General features: G+C 37.7%; 1 long non-coding RNA gene across 1 annotated transcript in view; it reads right to left on the bottom strand.

Annotated features, from left to right (window-relative positions):
* Positions 1-9510: 9510 nt before the first annotated feature.
* LOC142600432 (uncharacterized) overlaps positions 9511-24179 on the bottom strand; it is a 659444-nt gene continuing 644775 nt past the window's right edge. Inside the window, exon 3 of the long non-coding RNA XR_012833905.1 lies at positions 9511-9822. This is a non-coding gene — a long non-coding RNA (uncharacterized LOC142600432). The remainder of the gene's footprint in view (positions 9823-24179) is intronic.

Here is a 24179-nt window from a genome sequence, read left to right as displayed (position 1 = left end):
CTGTCATGGAAAACTAGGCGTTATGCAGAGCAGCTGTCCTTGAGGAACAAGTGAGGCAATGCAGCTATTCCCATTAATCAAGAAAATCCATCTATGTTTCTACTCATTCCCATGGTATCTGCCACTCTGTTGTTTTTATTCTGAACTTGGGTATAAGATGGATGCTCATTTGATGAATATTTCATTATAAATGAGCAAACTTTTCAGCCTGGTCATAGACACACAACGCTTCTGGATTATTCTATGTGTCACCGAGACTTTAATGCAGGGCTGGAAAGCTTTTATATTAGTCACAGTCCTTTCTTGGGAGATGGATCTGCAGTGGTAATGATATTTTATCTTTTGTTCTTTCAGTAAAATAGCATGGGCGTCAGGCTGTCTCAACCAATTAAATATCAATTCATTTGAATCTTACACATGCCTAACGATACCACTTTTAGACCAATGTAATTTTAATAGGTATCTTGGCAAAGACTCAGCAGAAATAGGAATGTATACTGAATGCCTTGAAATCAATTGTGCTGTTTCCTTGATGGGGAAACTGGCATTTTAACTTCTTGGATCTTAAATAAATGTCAGATCTTACAAAACACAGTTTTTTCTGTCTTCACTTCAGATAAGACTGTGGGCATTCCCTATCTGTGCATGAGCTGTAGGTAGAAGGGGAGAGGAAATGAAGAGTATTGTACACACGCTCCATCCCAGAGGCTGGTTAGGACTGCTGTTTGAGGACAGACGAGGAATTACATTAGCTGTACTTTCCCTACCAGGAGCTTTGAAAAGGAGGCAAGAGGCACTTTGCCACACATAAACAAACTATTCCATCCCCTAAACTATCTTCAGACTACTAGTTACATGAACCATGTGCAAAACACATTTTACCATTCAAGAGATGGTACCTTGTTTCTTAACTTTTCATCCTATTCAATAATGTTTATTTTTCCTTTGCAGCCACCCTGTGGAACAATTTTAGTGAGGGTGCTTAACTGGTTGGCAGGTCCCATGAAGAATTCTGTGCAAGAATGCACTCCTGCTTTTCAGCATCCAGTTCTCTGAAGCTACTTTAATGTGGTTTTCCCTGGCTTCTTTTTTCTTTTCTTTCCAAAGCTTATATTAAGGCTAAAATGTGACTTCTTCCCATTGACTTACATGTAGTCTTTGTCAATCAACATCCTTGGTGTATGTTGTCGTGTTACTATACTAGTGATACATTTGGTCCTCAGCAATTGTTGCTTGCAAATATATTTGCGCCTGCTGGATTCACATGGCAATTTAGAAAAATATTTCAGAAGGTATATTTGAACCTGAGGCTAGCATGAGGTCAAGTGGGTGATATCATTCTGTGTGTCTTCTAGTTCCCTGACTTCTCAAGCTGACCATGTGTACTTACTTGTCAGCAAAAGCAATCTGGACTGATTTTTCTTATGTGGTAAGTCACTTTCTTGTTACATCCTTTTCCTGATATGATTAGACAAAAACAGCCTGTATTTTAATTTTTCTACTTTTCTTGCCATTGGTGTCTTGTGGGGAATCCTGATACACAGCTGTGGTTCTAGAGCCCTGCTATACCCAGATGATCTGTTTAATACAACAACCGACTATTGCAGTGATATTAATCCAATTCAGGAAGTGCATTACCTCATGAAACAGTGAGGACATACTGTATTTCAGAGAAATGAGGCAATATGAAAAGCATCACATATTATTTTTGACTCATTAAATGTTCTGCTCCCTTCTCTTGCTTACTGAAAAAAACCCAAAAAAACCAATTAAAGACACTTTCTACTTTGGAATGTAACAAGAGAGAATCTATGTGATTTATTTACACCTCAAATGAGAAGGGCAGTAACTTCTTCCAAATCTGACAAAACAGCAATATGAAATTTCCATAAGTATGTCAACTTCTCTTTTACCTTTTGAAGGTAAAATTGCAGATCAGAAACAAGCAACAAATAAGATTAACAGGTTTTATTGACAGAACCATATCGTCCTTCTAATAAAATAGCATCTCTAGCAGGTTATTATGGTACTAACAGACTCTTTGGTCTTGCAGAAAATAAATACTAATAGTTAAAGGTTTGAGAAAATGGCTTTAAGGCAAAAACTCCATTCACCTTCCTAGTTCATCCAAATTCTACCATCACAAGCTCACATTTGCTTGTGAGCTATGTGGAGTTATGTGCCACATAATCTATTTAGGATCCCTAATTGTGTTTATTAATATCACATTTATATCACTTTAACATGAGCTTTATGAGTGTTTAACATTCCACAAGCACCTTTTTTGGTTTTCTTGTCAACAAAGCCAAGCTTCAAATTTATGTTTTGAGGACTTGAAGTGCTAAAAGAGCTCCATTACCTGTTCTTCATTTTAATCTAACGAATTAATGTGTTGAAAGTTTTATTACTTCATTAACAAAACCATTTGACCTCTTCTATGTCAAAGGTAAAGCATTGCATACTATCCTACATTTATTTCTGTTATATAAATGGCAAACCTCTTCAACAACTTGCTTTCTGTTTATGTTATTAGAAGTGTTAATGCAGGCAACAACGTTTTATTTAATCATAATTGTATTTACATTATGAAAAAGCCTATGAGGGGTAGTGAGAGCTCTTTTACCACATAGACATCGCCTTCTGTTTAATGATCTAATAGAGGTTTGCAAACATATATTAATTAAGCATCAGAAGGCCCCTTTGAGGGAGACATGGTAAGTAGCATTATCCTTGTTATACGAATAATAAAGAGGTTTCAACTTGCTGAAAGTCACACAGCAATTTAGCTCTAGACATGGAATTAGAAATTAATTGCCCTGTGTTCTAATGATTCTTTACTATTCATTTTTTCAAGTATGATGGTGATAATAAATAACAAACTAAATACACAATGGATAGTGGATATCGTGGAACGATCTGATTGTTAGTATCTGTCCTTGGCTGCTTCATAGCAGAGAGGTTAATTCAAATGTGATGCTTTGGGTAACAAATACCAATAAGGGATATGTTCTCTTCTCAGTATGTGTTTGTAAGTCTCATTAATGATAATGGAAGTTATGTGCCTGCAGGAGAATGAAAGGAGAATGCATCTATCATGTCAATGATCCATGAAGTCAGAAGAAATTATATAGCCCACTATAAAGGCTCTGAAGGAGTCATTATAGCCTATTAGGTAAATAATGTGTTTTTTAAAAGTCTCTGCATAGAATATGCATGTAGCTAATAAACTATAAAGCTCAGATGGAGCCATTGTATTATTATTGAATTACTGCGCTTTAAGATAGTGATCTCCAGCTGAATGTCCAGGCAACATTTTCAGGAGAAGGACAAACAGTTTACTGCAGATTTCTGATGGCTGTGCAACAGTTCTATGTGTTGGAGCGTGCCCGTAGCAATCTGCATGGGGATAGGTGAGAGCAGCCACACAACGACTTCTGGGTGTTGACTTACAGATCTTTTGACAGACCCGATAAGTGGCTTGATACAAAAACTCACATTCAAGAAGCCAATTAAGCTTCAAAAAGCTTTGAAAAGATAAATGTTTTGTTGAACCAATGTAGTGTCATGACCGTAAGCCACATTCAAGTGTCAGCAGAGAGGCACCAGAAGTATGCTACTTACGATGTAACTAAAGGAGATATTTTGGGCACTTCTCTAAGGAGCCTGCAGCTTATGTTTTGTAACACTTAGTGGTGAGACACCTGGTCTCAGCAAGTTGATATAAAGCACAGAGGTTATGGTGTGCAGGTTTCCTAATGAAGAATGTTAAATGTCTTTGCAGCCCTGTCTCTGAAGCCTTTACGCGGAGCAGTGAGCTGCTTTACAGCGAGCGAAGAGGAAATAGGAAGTCTAGAAGTGTGACTAAACTTCCCTCATCCAAGAGCTACAGCACTCTTCTGGGAGCATGTATGGCAAAGGTAATTTTTCTTTCTAGCAACCCAGAATCTCAGCCCTTTAGAATATCTGCAAAACAGCCAAGACAGATGGGATGTGTCACAAGTTGTGAAGTAACTTGGCTGAAGTTAAGCAGCTGACTAGAGCAGCAGAGCCAAGAATAAAATCCAGGTCTTCCAGCATCTGGTTCATTGCTCCATCCCACAGACCCCAGTGCTTTTCTAGTTTCTGAAGACTGTTCCTATGTCACATTATCTCCAAATGGAAATTATTCTTTTTTTAATGCACCTCATTTATTGCAAGTGTGAAATAGCGCAGTAACCCCAGAAACATTACAGGGAAGAACTTTTTCTGTGCCTTTTTAATATGCTAACTACTGCAAAAATGAGACACTTACATCTTCTTTTAGATACACCATTGAGATTCAGCATAATTGTATCCGGGACAAGTCTTACCTCTAGGGGGAAAGGGTATGTATCTATTTAGATCTTCTATAAGCTAATGTCTTTGTAACATGAAAAAATGTAATAGTGGAAACAGATTGTTTCTCACCAGTTGGCACAATAGTTGTGAATAACAACAAAAGAGCTGTTTTCCAGGTGTTGTCTATATCTCCAGCTGAAAGAAAAAAAGAAAAAAAAGAAAAAAGGAGGGGAAGGAAAGAGCTGTTCAGCATGTCCCTGCTTATTTGGCACGGAAGTCATTGTTTGAAGGCCGTTGAAAAACCCGTGCTAGTAACTGCTACCAAAGTGCACTCTTTCCAGCATCTGGAAGTCCATGCTATTCATTATATAAATACTTTTTTTTCCATCATGTCTGGCTGCCAGTTTTCTTCTGTTGGCTGGTTGAAATTAAGTAAGTGTTGCTGTTTGTGCATTTGGAAATTGGGACAAAATACAGAAGCAGTTACTTTTACAAATTTGGGGTGTGGGCCACTTATGCATTTCTGATGTAGCTTGCGTAATGCCTAATTCTATTGTAAGAAATTCCCGATAAAATAAATGTGTAGGATTAACTTTTGTCAAAAAAATATGTGCCAGTATACTAAATGGTGGTCTAGCGCTTCTGTGCCATGAAAGCTTTATCAGTCCTAAGCTGAAACCAAAGGTTTGCAGCCAAATATCTCACTCGGATTCATCTGCTCTGGCAAAATAGCTAATTGCTGCAATAAATTAAAAGAGATGCTGATTAATTCTGTCATCTATGCTCTTCAACATTTGAAATTTGAAACCTATTCTTGTGTCATTAAATTTTGGAGAAGACTTAGCATTAACTTCAGCCAGAGAGGATCAAATCTTTAGATAGTGTATTTCTGATTTGACACTGGGAAGATATTATTCTGTTAATATATAGATTTCACATTCTGAAATCTGCATTTCTTTTTCTCAGGAGAATTCAGTAGTTTTGCCATATGAGACAAATAATGGAACACATGGAAGCTTGGTAATGACTTACCTAAATAGGTGCTACGCCCTCATCATTCCAGGTTAATAGGTCTTCTATAACAAAGTGATTTAGAAGCACCTAGAAATGTGATGTACTAGCTGAGAAAAAATTTAGATTCAAACTGACATGATGAGAGGAGAAATGGAGGGCAGGCAAAGAGACTAGAACTGTATCAGCATGGAGGAAGGGAGGAAGGATATGAAGAAGGTGATAAGAAGAAAAAAGTAGGTAACAAGGATGTGAAAGAATTAATGAAGCTTAACAGGAAAGGGGCTTAGAATGAAAATAATGTATCAGTGTATAAGGACCTTCAGAATTTAATTCCATTTTCTGGTTCTTGTGTTTAGAAAAACTTACATTTAGGACCGTACCTGAGATCTGTAACAGCAACTGTGGCAGTGACTGGGGATTAAGTTATAGTTGCTTCTATAGAGAGATCCTGAGAACTCTTTGCCCAACCTAAGGGTAAACATCAAGAACTCTTACACCAGAGGAAAGACTGTAGATTAGCTTTCAAGACAAATTTTTCAATTATTTGGAATATAGCCCTTAAAAACAATCGTTCCAAACTTGTTATGGAAGGCTTCTGTTGGAGGGATATTGTTATGTATACATTATTTATGATCACTCGATATTAACAGATCTTCCCATTTAGGCATGCATACTGAGCCCAAGTGCAGAAATAGGGATTTGCAAGTGCAGCCAGTAGCCAGTTTTAAAGTGAGTTATCAAGCTTTTGCAAAAAAGAACCCCTGAGATTTTGTGGATCCCATGACCTGGAAATCTTGAACTGACATTCTTATTGTGTGGGAGACACAGAAATGTATTGTCCAAGTCTACAGGTTGCCCATTAATTAGGACTGGAGCAGTTTTTGACCAATCAATGTTTAGTTTTCATCCAATCTAATTTATGAAGCTGGACCCTAACAGATGAAAATACATTGACATAATTTCAGTGTAAAAGTTTAATAATGTTTAGATAAAATACAAAGCAAACGGAATGCTTGTCAGCTGGTCTTATTGGAATGCTTGTCATTGCACCTTGATTAGTGTTTTTCTCCAAGTACAGAAGAACCATTCATAAAACTTCATATTTCTAAAAGTAGAGATTAAAATGACAAGCAAAATATACCTGCCAATATTCTACATAGAAATCAACTCAAGAACAAAAAGTAATGCATTTATGAATTTTCATCTTCCTGACAGTCTTCAGCTGTATATCAGTCATGATAACACATGCCATATCTCCCTGAATCCCAGTCATGCATTCGGAAATTGCTGTAATTTATCAAAGCTGCAACACAAGTCAAGTTTCAACAATAAATGAGGTTTGAGGGGATCTGATCTCTATTCATAGCATGTTTCATTCAGCATCAACTGAAGACTGTGCTTTTTGCCTATTAATACCACAGCTTTCGGAAGGCAAAGAAGAAATTAGGAGAATATAAATTGATAATTTTACCTATGGTTTGGTACTACATCAAATTTTCTTTTCCCTTTCCTTCTCCTATCTGAAATGGCAGTGACCCAGTAGCCTGTATTTCCTATCATGACACAAGACCTGCCCCAGTGAATTACTGCATGTTTGAGAACAGACCACAAATAGTTTCATTAAAATAATACATACACTTCCCAAACATCAGGTTTGAAGAAAACTTGATCTGTTCAATATTCTGATCTAAATTTTTGGAAGTGGCCGATATCTTTGGATGATGTTATTCTTTGCCTTGGTCATTCTTTTTTATTACATCATTTAAAGAACAAATTAAAAAAAAGCCCTAAGTGTTAGTACAAAAGTAGCAAATTCCTCATGCGATCTATTTAGATTGCACAATGGGGCTGGGAAAAAATTACCTTATTTTGGAAAAATTACATGAATCAGACAGCATTCCTAGCTACTCTATCTTTAAAAAGGTAACCTGGGCTAACCTAAAATCAACACAAATGAGCAAAAATTGTAAAGAGGTAGGGAGTTGCTCAGACTATTGTAGGGGTTTTTTTCGCACATACAAAGACATATTTTATGCATGGGGGTTTTTTGGTTTGTTTGTTTGTTGGTTTTTTTTTTTCAGTCATATTTGCTAGTATAGTTTAAATATTTTGTTTTGACAATGTATCCCTTTTGTATTTTATTTTCTCTTAGGTCTAGTCCTGCATGTATACCTTTAACTTTTCTAAAGAAAGAGACTTGGTCAGTAATTGCTCTGATGATAGGTGCAAAGTGAATCACACTGATAAATGTTAACAGGATCTATTCCATTTAATTCCATACCACTGCAATCAGATGATGGATTTCCTTACAGTGTCCTTCACTACTACTACAGAGCAGTAACTAATTTAATCTGCCACTAGATGTCATTCCTTTTTCATGAAAACATGAAAAATGCAAATTTCTACTTAAAAATTTCAGATGAAAACATAGGTTTTAAAATCAAAGAATTAATTTGCTCTATTCATACCTAAAGCAATGTCCTTTTTTTCACTGTTTTCACATATGAACGGGATGTTGTAAACTTACTGGGGACTTCCAGCACATCCATCCGTGCTTGAAAGAAGATGTGAAAAGATTTCATATGCCCAAGCAGCTTGTTGTTGCTCTGTTTTGATAATTAGTGATTCAAGGTGGTAGAGGTGAAATTCATGACAATCTATTTTTATATTTGTTCAGCCCCAAATCCTATTTCTGTAAAACACAGAACTACTTTTGCTTGGTGTACGTCACTTGTCTGCTCAGAACCGGTTTCCTTGCTGTCTTTTCTCGCAGCCTCTCTGATCTTTTCAAGTTTCCTTTCATGGCGACCTAAACTTTGCAAAGCAAAAGCCAATGAAATTCTTCAACCTTTTTGTGCTTTGCAGGAGGCTTCATTCTGGATAGTGACAGGTGACTGTAAAGGCCTTTATTCTTTTGATTATCTGTGCCCATTAAAAAGTGTAGCTGTTTCTTTCTATTTTTTGAGATGAAGATTTCTGAAAAATCCAAACAGTCTATAGGAAAGACTCTGTTACATTTTATCTTCAATACTCACAGATTCACTTTGTAAAATATGGGGGATTTTATGTTTTGAGGAAAAAAAATATTTATACAACATTGTTTTTATTTAATTATTTTTTTTCGCCGTGCTTAAACATTAAGTTGAATGTACGCTACACCAACAACAGAAAAAAGTGTTGCAATCTTTATGCCAATAATTGGATAGCCTTTAGCATATTTTTCACTGCTGTAGTCACAGCCTTTCATTAAGGGTTCTGGGCAAAGAAGCAGCACCAATTTTTCAAGTATGGTCTGCAATCATTTAAATAACATTAAATGTAATAAAAATGTAATCAATGAAGCATGACAATCTACATCCTCTATTTTCTGTAATCTATGATCACAGCAGGGGTGATGACTTTCTGCTTCTCTATGAAAGTAAGATGCATTTGAAATGAGAAATATAGTCATTGTTTTAATATGTGCTGACATTTTTTGAATTGTCATAGCCGTTTAGACCACAAACAATTTACTGTGATAATTTTCTACTAAAATATTAAGATGCTATGTTGTTGGTATATTAATTCCCTAATACTTCTGTTTGGTATCAAATAGTGATGTCTCCTTTAAATTTCACCTCACCTTCATTTCCACCTACTTTATCAGGCTGCAGGTCTTTTTGTTGAAAAATGTAAATCTCTGATATATTTGTATACCATATTATTAGACAATCCTGTTTTTTGTGGTGGTTTTTTTTTTTTTTTTTTGAGATTCCTTAGTACAAGATCCATAATGTACCAAATTTAGTTACAATACCAAAAAGAAGATAAGTCTGTCATATGATACAAAGATTAAAATTTAAATATTGCAGAACCTTTACAGAACATTTCTGCTGGCTGTATCTTGAAATATGATTGCTCTTTTCCTTTTGTCCCTGTGTTGGGTTTGCATGGCAAGGTTTTGGTAGCGGGGGGGGGCTACAGGGGTGGCTTCTGTGAGAAGCTGCTAGAAGCTTCCCCTGTGTCTGACAGAGCCAATGCCAGCCGGCTCCAAGACGGACCCGCCGCTGGCCAAGGCCAAGCCAATCAGCGCCTCTGTGATAACATATTTAAGAAGGGAAAAAAACCACTTAGGGAGAGCTTTTGCAGCCAGAGAGAGGAGTGAGAAGATGTAAGAAACTCTGCAGACACCCAGGTCAGTGCAGAAGGAGGGGCAGGAGGTGCTCCAGGCGCCGGAGCAGAGATCCCCCTGCAGCCTGTGGTGAAGACCATGGTGAAGCAGGCTGTCCCCCTGCAGCCCATGGAGGAAGGATGAGGGAGTGTAGAGATTCCACCTGCAGCCCATGGAAAACCCCAAGCTGGAGCAGGTGGAGGCACCTGAAGGAGGCTGTGACCCTGTGGGAAGCCCGCGCTGGAGCAAGCTCCTGGCAGGACCTGTGGACCCGTGGAGAGAGGAGCCCACGCCAGAGCAGGTTTGCTGGCAGGACTTGTGACCCCGTGGGGGGACCCACGCTGGAGCAGTTTGCTCCTGAAGGTCTGCACCCCGTGGGAGAGACCCACACTGGAGCAGTTTGTGAAGGACTGTAGCCCATGGGAGGAGACTCATGTTGGAGAAGTTCGTGAAGGACTGTCTCCCGTGAGAGGGACTCCATGCTGGAGCAGGGGAACGATGAGAGGAGTCCTCCCCCGAGGATGAAGAAGCAGCAGAAACACCGTGTGATGAACTGACCGTAACCCCCATTCCCTGTCCCCCTGTGCCGCTGGGGGGGGCGGAGGTTGAAGCCGGGAGTGAAGTTGAGCCCAGGAAGATGGGAGGGGTGGGGGGAGGTGTTTTAAGATTTGGTTTTATTTCTCATTCCTCTACTCTGTTTTGCTTAGTAATAAATTAGATGAATTCCCTCTCTAAGTTCTGTCTGTTTTGCTCGTGGCGATAATTAGTGAGTGATCTCTCCCTGTCCTTATCTCGACCCACAAGCTTTTCGTTATACCTTTTCTCCTCTGTCTAGTGAAGGAGGGCAGTGACAGATCGGCTCTGGTGGGCACCTGGCCCCCAGCCAGGGTCAACCCACCACAGTCCCCTAGCATGGAAGAATTGTGTTTCATTCTTGGGAAACAACTGTAAACAACACAGAAATTGTTTCCTTGAGCAAAGAGAGATTCAGTGAATCTCAGATTTGAGATTTCAGAAAAATCTAGTTCCTCCATGGATTCCCTCCCTAATCCCTAGACCTGTTATTTTGCACTGTATTCCTTGCAAAATGACCCTCATGGGTCAGTTTTCCTGTGCTTCAGTTAGAAATATATTCTGTTAGCACAGTACTGATGTCCTGGGTGCTAGGTGGATTTCCATCAAATCAAGCATACCTAACGCTGGTTCTCTTGTCATGTTTATACACAAATGTTACAAATTAGTACACTCCCAGTTATGATGATTGGTTCAGGTTTCTTCACCTAGTATGCAAACTAGAACGCATGCTCAGTTCTTGTCTCCGCCTTTATCTTTTGAGTAGGTGGTATAATTTGTGTAGGGGGCTCATGGGTCGGTGGTCGCAGATCCTCCTGCCAGAATTACCTTTCCCCTAGTTTTCCAATACTTCTGGTAATCCCAAGTGGTTCTTCAGGGTCTGCTGATCAAACTAACAATTCAGCAGTTACACTTCTACCTCTTGACAATCACTTCTTAGTTGATACATGGTTTGTATAAACATCAAATAACACAGGGGCGGGACCACACAATAGTCATCCTTAGGGGTACCTAGCAACTACCTGCAAAACTGTCTGTAACATCCTTAACTATGGAAAACTATCTGTAACATTCTTAACTACAAAGTCAGGATTAACTTTTAAATTTGATGCAAGATATCACTGATATAGGGTGGTCTGGGTCAGTGGCTGTGGTTTGGCTCCTTTTTCCCTACCAGAATGAACTCCTCCATTGAATTGTTCCACTGTAGTAGTAGAAAATAGTTAATAATCTGTAGAAGTGTCATATAAATAGTGTGGAAGAAGTTCTGGCATGATCAGAGGTATGGCCTCTTATTGAAACATCCTGTTTCAATGCGATTTCTTTTTTCTCTACCCTAGAGCTGATAGATGTTGTATGAGTCATTCACCTATTCTATAATTTTATTTGAGTACAGACTTTTACATGAAACTTAGCTTGTGCTGTGTCAGCTAGATCAATAGTCCATAAACATTCAAAACCCTTGTCTGGAGTTGTCAATTACCTGGAAAAAGGAATCATCCTCTGATGGTAGGTACCAACTGCTTGTGCTTGTTTCATCCCTGCTGGCTGGATTACAGCACAGTTTTAAAGACTCCTCCTCCTAGGTTCTGAAAGTACCAATATACCACTTTCTTCCTCTTAAACATTAACATTGCCAGCTTATGCCAGATGTCATCTCATTTCCTAAGTTCAGGATATTGATGTTTAAAAGAGATCTTTTTGTGCACCTTACTGTTTAAAGACATTCTCTCCGTACTCCCTCAGTATGACTTAGCTTTCAAATGCCTGCTCTGTGACCATGAATTAGCACTCTTTCTGTTTAGTAGTTAATATCCTCTCAATTAATATAGGTCACACAGAAGCATTTAGTAACTGATAGTACTAGTTCCTGAATGTTTCAGGAAATTTTCTATTATCGTTTGGGGTAGCAGGAACTGGCCTGAAATATTTCATATTTTATGTATGCAGTTAAACCAAAATATCTTCTACTGATGTATACTACAGAAGAGATATTTTCCAGTATAGCTGAAGCAAAAGGTGGAGTTGGCTAATTCCCTAAAACACTAATCCAGTTCCTCAGTTGTGGCAAATTCATCTTTCTCTCTCACAACTAATTCATCTCATGTTGAAGTGGTAAGATTTCAATATCTTCAAATAAAGATATAAAAGTAGGATTCATTCTGTGATTACAGAAAAATATATATTTGGCTCACATGGAGGAAAAGACTCTTAGAGGTAAACTGCAATGATATTCAGCCCCTGAACACTTTTTCTTTTCCAGGGGTTTCTCATTTCTTCTTGGAACTATGGTTTAGTTGGATAAACTGCTCTTACTGGTTTTGCTTTATTTTTCCCACGACTTTAGCCTTTTTACAAGTTTATTTTAATTCTAAATTTAAAAAAAAAAAAAAAAGAACACCCTGATACATAATTTTCAGACTGACTAAGCAGACTTAGAGATATAACCTTGTCTTCGTGCTTTTGATCCCTGTAGATGCTGGTTTTCATCTTTAGTCAACCACATTTCAGAAGAAATTTATTGCCACATTCAGCCAATTGTTATCATGCTTGCTGAGGCTCACTGTGAGCGCAGCCAGTGACTCAGGCTGCATCCAGTCAAGTGGGACTCTGGCACTCCAAGGGAGTGATGAGTGTGACACCAAAGTGAGGGACCCACTGGAGGTCTTCTGAATGTGATCTTTCTCCATTCAAAGCTGTCCATGGAAGGGAAACCCAGGATACAGAATGTGTTTCCCAGAAGAAATCCTAATGGAGGCATTAAGATTCAAACATCAGTGATTTCCATGGATTGCATATCCTCTTTTTAACAGTGAAGTTATTGTATTCTAAAAAAAAAACAACCTTAATTGAGCTACATGTTAGGTATTTTAGCTATCATCAGCCCTATTCCTGCAGTCACCAAACACAGGGGAACACAAAATATTGCGTGTGCTTTCTCCAAAAATGTTAGGAGGTGCATCATTTATAAAGGCTGAGAAAAAGGACCTGACAGACGGGCTAACAGGGCAATGCAAACTGCTAATCTCTGTTCTGAATGTGCACGCTATAGTAGGAGCCAGCATCCGTCCTTGGCGCTGCAGTGGCTGCTCTGAATGCAAACTTTAGATACTGAGTGCTGAACTGTGTATCTCCGGGGACGGCTGCAGACACTCCTGATTACTGTGCTCTGAGCTGGCTGGATGCAAGCCAGGTCTGTGCAGGAACAGTATAGGCACATTAGTATAGTGCTGAGTTGGAACTAATAAGCCTTGGTTATGAATGCGTTTCATACTCCTAAGTCCCTAATTCATTCTTAGAAATAGGATTTTTACCATGGATCAACATACATGCTTAACAGTTATGAAGGCCATTTTGTATTATGGTGATTCTTTCAAAATGATTTTTTAAAAAAGGACAGAAAAATAAATTACTTACCATGGTATAACTAACTTTTGATCCTGAATAATCATGGGAGTTTGCAAAATAGCTGTGTAATTAACATTATCGGATTAATACAGTTGATATAAGCTCTTAGAAATACTGAGCATCACATTCCTAATAAATCTAACAGTGTTGGCTTTAGCCACATACATTACACATGAAAAATGTATCTCTGAGATTTAAGAAAACTAATTCCTCTGCAGTTCTGAAATAGAACAGTGATTTTTCCTCCAATTAATAAATACGGATAACGCATTATTAGCATTACTCTGAAACTGCACATTCTTTACTTCTTTTTAACTGAAGGTCTTACACAAGCTTGTTTTATTTAATAAAACCAGATGAGAATGTTTTTAATATCTAGACAAGCTGAACCTGATGTGAAATGACTTTCTCAGTTCGGCAAGTAGACTGTAAATTATGAAGATGTGAGTACACAAAGGAAGTACTGTAGTTAATTTTAACAATTTTTAAAGCAAGTCAAGTTTTTGTTAACACCAGGGAGATGAAAGTGAGTATTTGTTGAGCAGAATGCCATATCAGCATGCTTTTTATCTTTGGAGTAGGTCATCGACTGTAAAATCATCACTCTCACATAGCATTTATAGTCAATATATTGAAGAAATTAAAACCATTCCAGTTTAGAGAACTAATGTGTAGATTACCTGAGCAGATGAAATGCTACAGTTGTGATTTATCTATATGTCTTTTGCAGTTTCATTTCTACTTCTTGCAAGATACTAAATATTGCTTCAAAGCATACTGCTATCATAAGCACAAATATTTTGTAGTCTGTAAAAGATCAGTTATTACGTTGTAACTTGCTACAAATCAGCAATTTTCATGCATATTGCATACTATGCGTTTGTATCTGTTCTTCACTGAAACAGATTTGTAGGGTTGTTTTAGCCAGTGTCTTCACTGGTGTGTTTGTAAGTGATTTTAATTTATTTTTTTTTATTTTAAAAGTTACCTGAAGCAAAAGCCATCAACTCCTATAGTTGTAGGTGACCTTTTATATTTTCCATATATACCGAATTATTACGACATTTGTTGTGTTGTGAAGTCCTATCATATACAATAGCAATGCAAGGACAGGTTTGAACCAAATTTGGTTACAGTCTGCAAAAAGGTTCTCTGAGAGGATTTCATTTCATCTGACTTTTGATATGTATAGTGCAGGTGTGTATATCTGAACTATTCATCCTGAGCTTCTTTTATATTACAGTTGATGAAAAGAAAGAGGTACTTCCAGGTGTGATTCATATAACTGTTCTTACATATGTACTTTGGCATGAGATAAACTGCCATTAGAGTGTCGATTTATGTTCATTAACTATGAGGGCAGCAAAATCAGTAGCTCAGATGTAGACGTTTGCTTTCCATGACTCCAGTGGGCTTTGGATTAGGTCTTAAAAATGTGCCAGCTCTTTCCATAGTGTTCAAAAGCGAAACTGCCTCAGTACGCTTACTGATACTACAGACAGCAAGAATGCTTAATCACCCAAAAGTTCTCCAGAAATTTCTGTGAGAAAAGCTACATGGTTTGTTTGATGTTGAGTTAGATGATTATAATCGGTCTTTCTGACATTAAGATTTGTCAATCTGGAAAGATCCCTTGTAGAAAATTATGAAAACTTTCTAGGTTCCTTTGCATCAGGAAGCATCAGAAATGGTCTGTCATGTAAAGGGTAAGAGTCTGATGCGTGGCTGAGGGAGGTCCTCCTGTTGAGTTACAAGGTTCAGAAAGGACCCCCTTGCTTTCTAAACTTATCTCACAGAGGAGCCTAGGTGCGGCTAGATCCAGTCTTAGTCCCAGACTTGGTCAACGATTTATTTCTAAAGGATTATATATAGCCACACATAGGAGTTAATGTTGGCCTGTCAGAGCCCCCTAAAGGACTTTCACTGAGAGAGTTTTGCAAAGTTGAAACAGATAGAAAATTTATTAAAGTGACAGATATAAAGAGTTCAGAATTGCCATTGATACATGCACTTAGTGCAGTAGCACTAACGTATGATTATAATGCCAGTAAAATGCTATCCCGAGTATTCTTCACCACAAAGGTGAAGTCGCAATCCTTACCAAGAAGGCATCCCTGTCTTGGGTGGAGGAGAAGAAGCACAGCCCATCGACTGCCTCTTGGGGGACTTCAATTTCTTCTCTCCCCCCATGGGGGTAACTTCCTCAATATCCTTTATACCCCAACCTTAGCTGCCCTCCCACGGGTGACGTTTAACATGATTTGAGCAGAGAGTCGAGTACTGCAGTCATATATGTTTAGCATGTACGACTTTTAGCTCATTATCACATTTAGGGGTGTCAGCTTTAATATTAGTTTCACAGATAATGAAGCAAAAGGTCTCACTGAGGGCACTGTGGCCTTCAAGATTATGTGTAGAAACTGTCTATTCCACATTCTTTAGCCATGACAGGGCCGTCTTGCTGCTGTAGAACTCCCTCCTTCGGCTGCTTCTCATACCAACCTTGCGGATCTCCATCCACAATGTTTGTATAAGAGATAAGGAGACATCAGGGTTTTTAACCTCCTATGTGCAATTGTCGCACGGTCCTTTGTGAATCTGCCTCAGGTTTACACATGTGAAGAGTGTGGGATGTGAGTGGCACCGTGCAATCAGTCTCATGTAATGAGGCCTTTGTGTTCCTCTTTCTGAATTCCTCTTTGTGTGGTAGCATGCCTTTCAGGAAAACTTAATTTTGTTTTTAAGTGTCAGTGAGGGACAAAGCTCAGTCCACAAGTGCATATCCTTTGCCTAAACAGAGCATGGATGCTTTCTGCCCCAACTATAAATAGACTTAGAATCTGGAAAACAAAAAGGGGAAACAAAGGAAACTGATCATAAAAATTTCTTCTGCTTTCCACTTTGCAGGGTAGATATAACCTTAAAGTCTCAGTCAATAACTTTAAGAAGCATAGAACATGTGTAAAACCTGCCTTTTCACTCAGTCACTTAACTTTTTCTTTGCAATAATTTAAACCTCAGCCATACACTTCCATAGCTGACAGAAGTTAGAGGCTACCTCACTGCCGCTGAAGCCTGTGGTACAACTACTGTAGATTAAAGGCACACAAGGCACTGCAGAACTGAGCCCAGAAGGAAATCAAAGGAATTAGCTTCTTGGGCTTTTCTCTTTCAAGTCTGTTTAGAATAAGTCTTTGACAACTCCATATTTAGGTATACAAAAATTTTTAATCAGATCACATAATTATTTTTCTAAGTAGTTAAGAAAAGAAGCTATTATACATCTTTATGTAGAGAACATTTATTATGCAGTAACCATATGTAGGATGTCTCTTTGAGAAAAGAGCTTTTAGTCTGCAAAACAAAGATAATGTTTATGGAATTCAGTTCCTAATCTCTTAATTTTACTTTATTCTGAACAAAGTTGGCATGCAATATTTCTGTCTTAGGGTAGCAGTTTTTCATAGCATTTTTAATTGTTATCATCATAACTAAATCTCACCCTTCCACCTTGCAGAGATATAGCTTATATATAAAAGGAAGAGAATAGTAGCTCCAGAGCTTTTTCTACATGACAACTAAAGTACATGGCACAGTGGTTATAATTCTAGTCTGGAAGAAATTTTAGATGAAGAATTAGGGCCACATATCCCTAAAATGTCTGGCCCAGCAAATCAACAGATATTTCTTAGCTATTGTTGAGAACAGATTTAACCATTATAATATCAGATAGTACTGCTGAAATTTTTCCTTCTTCTGCCAATAACTATCAATAAATATCTCATGCTACATGACAACATGTATTGCAGAGGACAATATCACATCATTATTCTATTAATACTACTATTGCATCCTCTCTTTACAGAACATGGAACTCTAAAATTTAAGAAAAAATAACAAAAGGTGTGAAAATTTAAGAATTTGTGGGGGATTCAAATTCCCTCAGAGATCAATAATTTTGTAAATACCAATGTAAGGGTCAAAACAGCCACAAACAGTATTGCTAGAAAAGTGCTGAGTTTGCTCAGATCTCCTAGCAATATACTGTTCAACGTGTAATTTTTTCAGTGGTTTACAATAAGTCTGCAAAGTGAGACACCAGAATCTGGCATAAATGAAATTAATTAGATGCTGAATCTTTTTGTGGCATGAATCACAGACTTGTGTCACTGATTACCTTCTTCTTGTTAGTGTGCTACCACAATAAAACAGAAAATAAGCATAGACCAAAAGGAATATGACTAAAGAATGAACATTCTTTTCCTGGAGAAATGGTGCTAATATTTCCAGATAATTTTATTTAAAAGGAATAGATATAAGAAAAGGTAATAGGTACCAAGTCATAAACCTTTCATTTCAACAAGGAATTCTGTTTTTTCCGTAGGAAAGTTTTGCATATGGTCCCACTGACTTACCTGGCATAAAGAAATGTATAAAAAAATCAGGAAGATTTCTTCATGTGAGTATGCAAGCAGAATAGGAAATACTTTCCATTATGGAAATCCTGCCTGTACAAAGATTAAAAGTTAAAATGCAGCTGCTAAACCATCTCTAGGCTAAACCTATGAAGGTTCCCTTCCAGGGAAGGAAGTTCATCAGAGTCACGTTTTCTCTATAGTGATCAAGTTGCCACAGACCGACAGGAATTATTGGATCTCATCTAACTTTAGCCATGTAAATCTTAGGCATATAGCACTTTTCCTGGCTTCCTCTATGTTCTGAGAAGAGACGCTGGCCCCTTGGGAGGGCACTGCATCCAGTTGTAACTTAGATACCTGCTTGGGTATCAATATTCATGACTTCTGCCATCTGAACTGTTGAGCTGTCTGTCACACAAGAAGGACATTGTCTATTCTTCTCCAAGTACCTTGCAACAGGGGGAATGGCCAGACTTTCACTGCAACTGATGAAATGGGCTGAAACATTGAAATGCAGGGAGCTAGGATTGAGTTGTCTAGTAAAGCCACACTAGGGCAAGCAAAAACCTACAGTAAGAGAAAGTGTTAAAAAATTTTAGCTTCCTTATTTTCTAGCACTTGGGATTCTACTTTTTATTGGACTTAGGTAGAACATTAAGCTTAAGTAAATTTTCATTTTCTGAGGCCTAAGTGAATAAAAAGATGACATTGCAAAGTAGCACAAGAGGTCTTTTTACAAAGTTTCACACTGGTTCATGTGAATGATATACATTGGGACTAGTAATTTCTCCTTTTCCTCCACTCCAGCATAATAATGATATTAAAAATAGTTTTGAAAGTTTCAAAAGCCCATTTATCCACTCTTGAAAACAGGTCTTAGACATTTGAATTTCTCAGGCATATTTGAAAATATGAACCTTCCTCCTCACAGTTTTTATTCTTCTTAGATTATTCAGAATCCTCCAATTGTACAAAAAACCCACATCTGCAGCATATCATATACAAAATTTTTACTTTCTTGTCTGTAATTCCCAGTAGTGGAACTGAGATACATATATGGATAAATACAGTGCATGGATATATACAGTATATACATACATACATACTCAGAAATGTAGTTGCTGGAAGAAAAGTATTCGTCCCAGCTCCAGTAGATATTGAAACAGTATATATTTAAAGGATAAGCTATCAAAATCTATATTCACAGTTCAGTGGAGAGCATCCATGTGAACAATGGATAAATTTAGAGTGCCCAATTAAGAGTTGTAAATGCTTTGTATTTACCCAAAATAAAGGTCCTAGTGGGTCTAGGGCAGACAGTTGCTTGTTCCAAAGGGAAGCATATCAGCAAGTATTGGCTAGCTGAAGCGGCATGTTGGCACTAGCACAAAGACCTCACTTGTTTGATGGGCAGGTTCCATAGCATGTTAGATTTTTCTAGTCTTAAAGATCATTTTGTAAATTGTCTGGCTGTTCATTGATGGTAAGGTTAAAGAGAGATAGTACTTGTCAACTTGCGAATTACTTTGACAGTGTACATCAGTTTATCCCCTGATAGCCACCAAAGACTCTTTAAGATGACACCATAAGTAGAAAATAATCACAAATGCGTATTTTATGTTCATGCTTTGCTATTCAATTGAAAGGCACTACGGCATTTACAATCTGTCCACAGTTACACAAAACAAGGAGAGTTTATTGCTATTTTAGGACCTGGGAAGCTTCAGGCATAGACAACTCAAAAAAGGAGCCACAACATTCCAAATAAATTTGTAACAAATTTGAGAGTTGAAAATAAAATATGTCCCCACAATACAATCATGTAGCTCATACCTGATTTTAACATATGAAGTTATCTCACTGTGTTGTGGCTTTCTCACAGTTCCAAAGGAAGGGACTAGGGACTGTGGGGTGATCAGAGAAGAAATGGTGAATCAGGGCATCATAGTTTTTTTCTGACTTCTTCTATGAGGAGAGATATCCACCCAGTTTAGGGTATCCTTCTCATTCTGTTGGTACAACTATGTTAACAACATGTGTGAAGAAGGCAACCAGTCATTCACACCTGCTTTTCCTCTCCCTTTCCCCTTCCACTAATCCTTCTAGCTGCACAGGTTTTCCACTTTGTACGGGTGCTTGCTTTAAGGCATCTAGCACAGGAATACAAAGAAGTCATTTGTGCCTGCTGTTTTGTTGTTGTTTTTTTTATTTAGTCCATCATCTTTTTTTTTCCTCTCTCTTTTTTTTTTTTCTTTTTTTTCCTGGGAACAGAACAAATTAATCTGAAAGAAATGCCCCAGTAAAACCGGGCTAAGGAGAAGTATTATCCCCTAATGGTCCTTAATGTAGTATAGCTTAGTACTAATTACTCATTACTCCGGAGTCTGGACTGCGTTCAGTGCACACAATAATTCCCATTATTTCTGTGCTCATAAGGCACAACACTACAGGCATTAAGATTTAAAGATTTTTTTCTTTTCTCCTGTTTTGTCTTTTCCTGGACTTATAAAAGGACCACAAGGCTTAATGAGTCACAAGTCATTGGAAATAATCACAGCATTTCTTCTGCACTTCCTCTCCTTCCAACTAAAGTTGATTTCAGAACACTAGCCGCATGCGTTAGAACCTAGGCATTACTTCATCTCACCATTTTATTCTGCTAACAAATAAGTACACTTCAGATGTGACTGTGTTTCTGACTGACTTTTTAAGAATATGAATTTCTGATGGTCATTTTCTGACAAGCATATAAAGAATCTTGCTTTGAAGACTTTAATCTGTGTTAAATTGGGATTGTGTTGGCCAATGAATTTAGAAGTTACTAATAATTTACTAAGAAGTTGATGTGGCAGACCTGCAAATAAAGATACTGCAGAACCCTCCACTCCTTAAACATGGGGTGATGAAAAATCGGCAAATCCACAGTTAATATTAAACTCAGTATTGTCTTTCTTTATATAAAATTTAATGCTTCATTTACAGATTCATTATATATAGAATCATAGAATCATCAATGGTTTAAGTTGGAAGGGATCTTAAATGTCATCTAGTTCCAACCCCCCTGCCATGGGCAAAGACACCCTCCACCAGACCAGGTTGCCCAAAGCCCCATCCAACCTGGCCTTAAACACTTCCAGGGAGGGGGCATCCACAACTTCTCTGGGCAACCTGTTCCAGTGCCTCACCACCCTCACTGGAAAGAATTTCTTCCTAATATCTAATCTAAATCTACCCTCTTTCAGTTTAAAGCCATTACCCCTTGTCCTGTCACTACATGCCCTTGTAAACAGTCCCTCTCCAGCTTTCAAAGCTAAAAGAATGAAGGAATGAATTTATAAATATCCTTGAAAAGGAACAAAAGATCAGTTGGCAGTTTGGTGGTGCTGCTAAGTTATTCGGTAACAACCCTAAAACCTGATTTTTGAGAGTTTTATAAGGACCTTATGATAATGAGTAACTGGAGAATGAAAATTGTACATAGAATTTAGTGTAAATCAATATTAAAAATGTCTAAAAGCTCTTAAATGTCTAGATGCAATACTATTTCCATTTAGGAAAAAGAACTAAAGTGTTTCAATGGAAACATACCATACTGAGCAGGGCCCAGCAAAATAAACCGACTCAGAAAAAGTGAACAGAAAAAAACCCCAGAAAATGGCATTCTACCGCTGTAGAAAAAAGAATGACTGCATCTTGGGCACTATTTGCACTACTGGTCCCCCAGACAAGGATGGCAAGGGGGCCAGACAGACAAACCGGCTTCAGTGTGAGGAGTGGCTAAGGGGATTGTAGCATTTAGCCTGGAAAAAATGGTTGCAAAGAGAATATGAGAAAAGTCTGTAGAATTCTGAAGAAGTTCATGAAGAAATTAAGCAGAGATTTTTAACTATCTCTTCATAAACCAGAAAGAACCTATGTGAAATTAAGCTGATTTGGGCCAAGTTTGTACAAAATACAGCTGTGAAAATTTTGACATACTACACCATGGATGCAAAAATTTTTGTATGGATTATGAGAATAGTTGAACAAACTCATAGAAGAAAAATTCCTCACCAGCTAATAAAGTAAAAAATGCCACTTCTAGGTTAGGATTCATAAGCCTTAATTGCTAGAGGCTGTATTGTGAAAGTATCACTACTACTTGCGATATTTTTGTGTCTCTCTCTGATATCTGCTATTATCTACTATCATAGACAGAGTCTATGGATAGGCTAACATTTTTTCTGCTCCAGCCTGATCATTTTTATGGTCTCTTCTTTCATCTTCTTTAAAAAAATCTGCTTTAACAGTCCGTGAGCTTAGTCCTTTTTAGTCTGTTGACATCCCTAGAGACAGCTTTTTTAATCCAAAAATTAGCAGCAAAAGCACAAAATTTAAACAAATCTCTTCCCAGCACCACAAGAACAATTTTAACAATTGCTTTGCTATACACCATAAATATTTATATATTAATAATCACATAGATCTCAATCAAAGTGGCCCCAATTCTAGCTGGCAAAAAGGAGTGTATAGTTTTTTCTGAGCTTTTGAAATATATGGATTCAGCTCTTGGTTGCCTAGGGAGTCCAGTGGTATTTAGTGGTATTTAAGGGATTGAGGGGTACTTTCCCCAGCTAACATTTGGCCTTTAACTGTGTGTAGGAAACTAATCTCTCTAGGGACACTTTTGGGTTGATGAAATTGTTTGTTAGGCAGAGCTTTACTTTACTTGCTCTTATAATGCATCTAACCTAAAGGACAGGTGCACTGCATGGTATGCCCCATAGTCTTGCTTCCCAGATCATCCAGATAAAGAAAGCTTCTGGAAAATGTTTTTACTCCTATCCTGCCTATGTACATTACTTTCTACCATTGGAAATCAGATGAATTAGGGCTAGAGGAGGCATGAACACTCTGACCATGGTCTGGATGTATGTCAAAATGACACCTGTATGCACACCCGAATCAGGACCTCTAAGGTGCTCCCATGTCCCATACGTGTATATATGTAGCCTGATTTAATCTGACTCCTGAAAGGAACTAATGTTTTCTTGGGGGGCTATATTAAGTGGCCTTATAGCAACATCCTAACTCAATCAGCTAATGTTGTTCTCCAAACAGGTGTAGTATGATATTCCTCTTCCTAGAGTCTGATCCAAAGCCTATTAAAATAAAAAAAAGCAAAAAAAAAAAAAAAAAGAAAAAAAAAAGGAGAGGAAAAAAAATGGACATCAGGCCAAAGAAAATTGTGGGGTTGGTTTTTTTTCAGGATTACTATGTTTTCCTGGCTGATAACTTGAAGGAAAAGGAAGATGGGGAAAATACTGGGGTCAGAATAAACCATTACAGGCTGTTTTCTTATGAAACTCTTCTCCAAATAGAGACCACTAAGTCAAATGTAACATTTCATTCACACTCTATGTAGAATCATCACCATGTACAAATTCCTGTGGTGTTTTCCCTGAAACTACGCAAAGAATAGCTTACAGACCTCAAGGTGATTTCAGACCCATAAAAAAATTAAAGAGCAGGAACTTCAGAGCACAGGAGATAATCCTTTGGCAAAGAAACCAAAAAACAGTCCCACCCACAACATCTCTTTATTTTCAGAGAAATGTAATTTGTTCATGTATTTTGCAACAAATATAAAATTTCTCTTGTCCTGTTGACATTTCTATAAGCTCATTTCTGCATACTCTTTGTAAACAGTCTTATTTTTCATATAAGAAGACATACAGTAAATCTCTCCACATTAAAAGCCCTTTCACTTCATTGTATTTAGAAAACCTACACTGAGGTGTGACTGAAATCTACAGGAGCTTTACCATTTACTTAAAGGAAAGCAGGATTAGGTTCTTATTGATTCAGTGCAATTAATATGTATGATGCTTCTGGAGTTAGTGCAGCTTCTTCAGACTTGTTTTTATAGCTGACTGTAGGAATAGAACAAAGATCTGCATTTCTTTGCATACCACTCAACAAATATTACGTCCATCAAGTTTTCCTTTTTCGTTGTCAGATCTAAAGAAGGCTCTTTTGATATGAGATTACTGATGCTGACATTAGCTGATCATTTATAAAAACAACCTCAACATCTTGAATGTACCTTTAAAAAAAAAAAAGAAAACATTACATGGCTTCAGTTCTGAATAGAAGAGTAATCATTCTGTTTTATCTGCATGCCAGAAAGCACAATTTCAACCTGCTTTCATGGAGGGGAATTTGGTGATGGGTGTTACTGCCCTGAGGCCTGTTTTCACATACTGTACAGCTCTGACTACGAAGTGTTATACAAAAATATTTAGTTTTGCAGTGCCTTA

The sequence above is a fragment of the Balearica regulorum genome, chromosome 1 (genome assembly GCF_011004875.1).
Source record: "Balearica regulorum gibbericeps isolate bBalReg1 chromosome 1, bBalReg1.pri, whole genome shotgun sequence".
In the NCBI taxonomy this organism is placed as follows: domain Eukaryota; kingdom Metazoa; phylum Chordata; class Aves; order Gruiformes; family Gruidae; genus Balearica; species Balearica regulorum.
The sequence above is the reverse complement of the archived record's forward strand: the minus strand, read 5'-3'. Positions and strand labels throughout refer to the sequence as shown.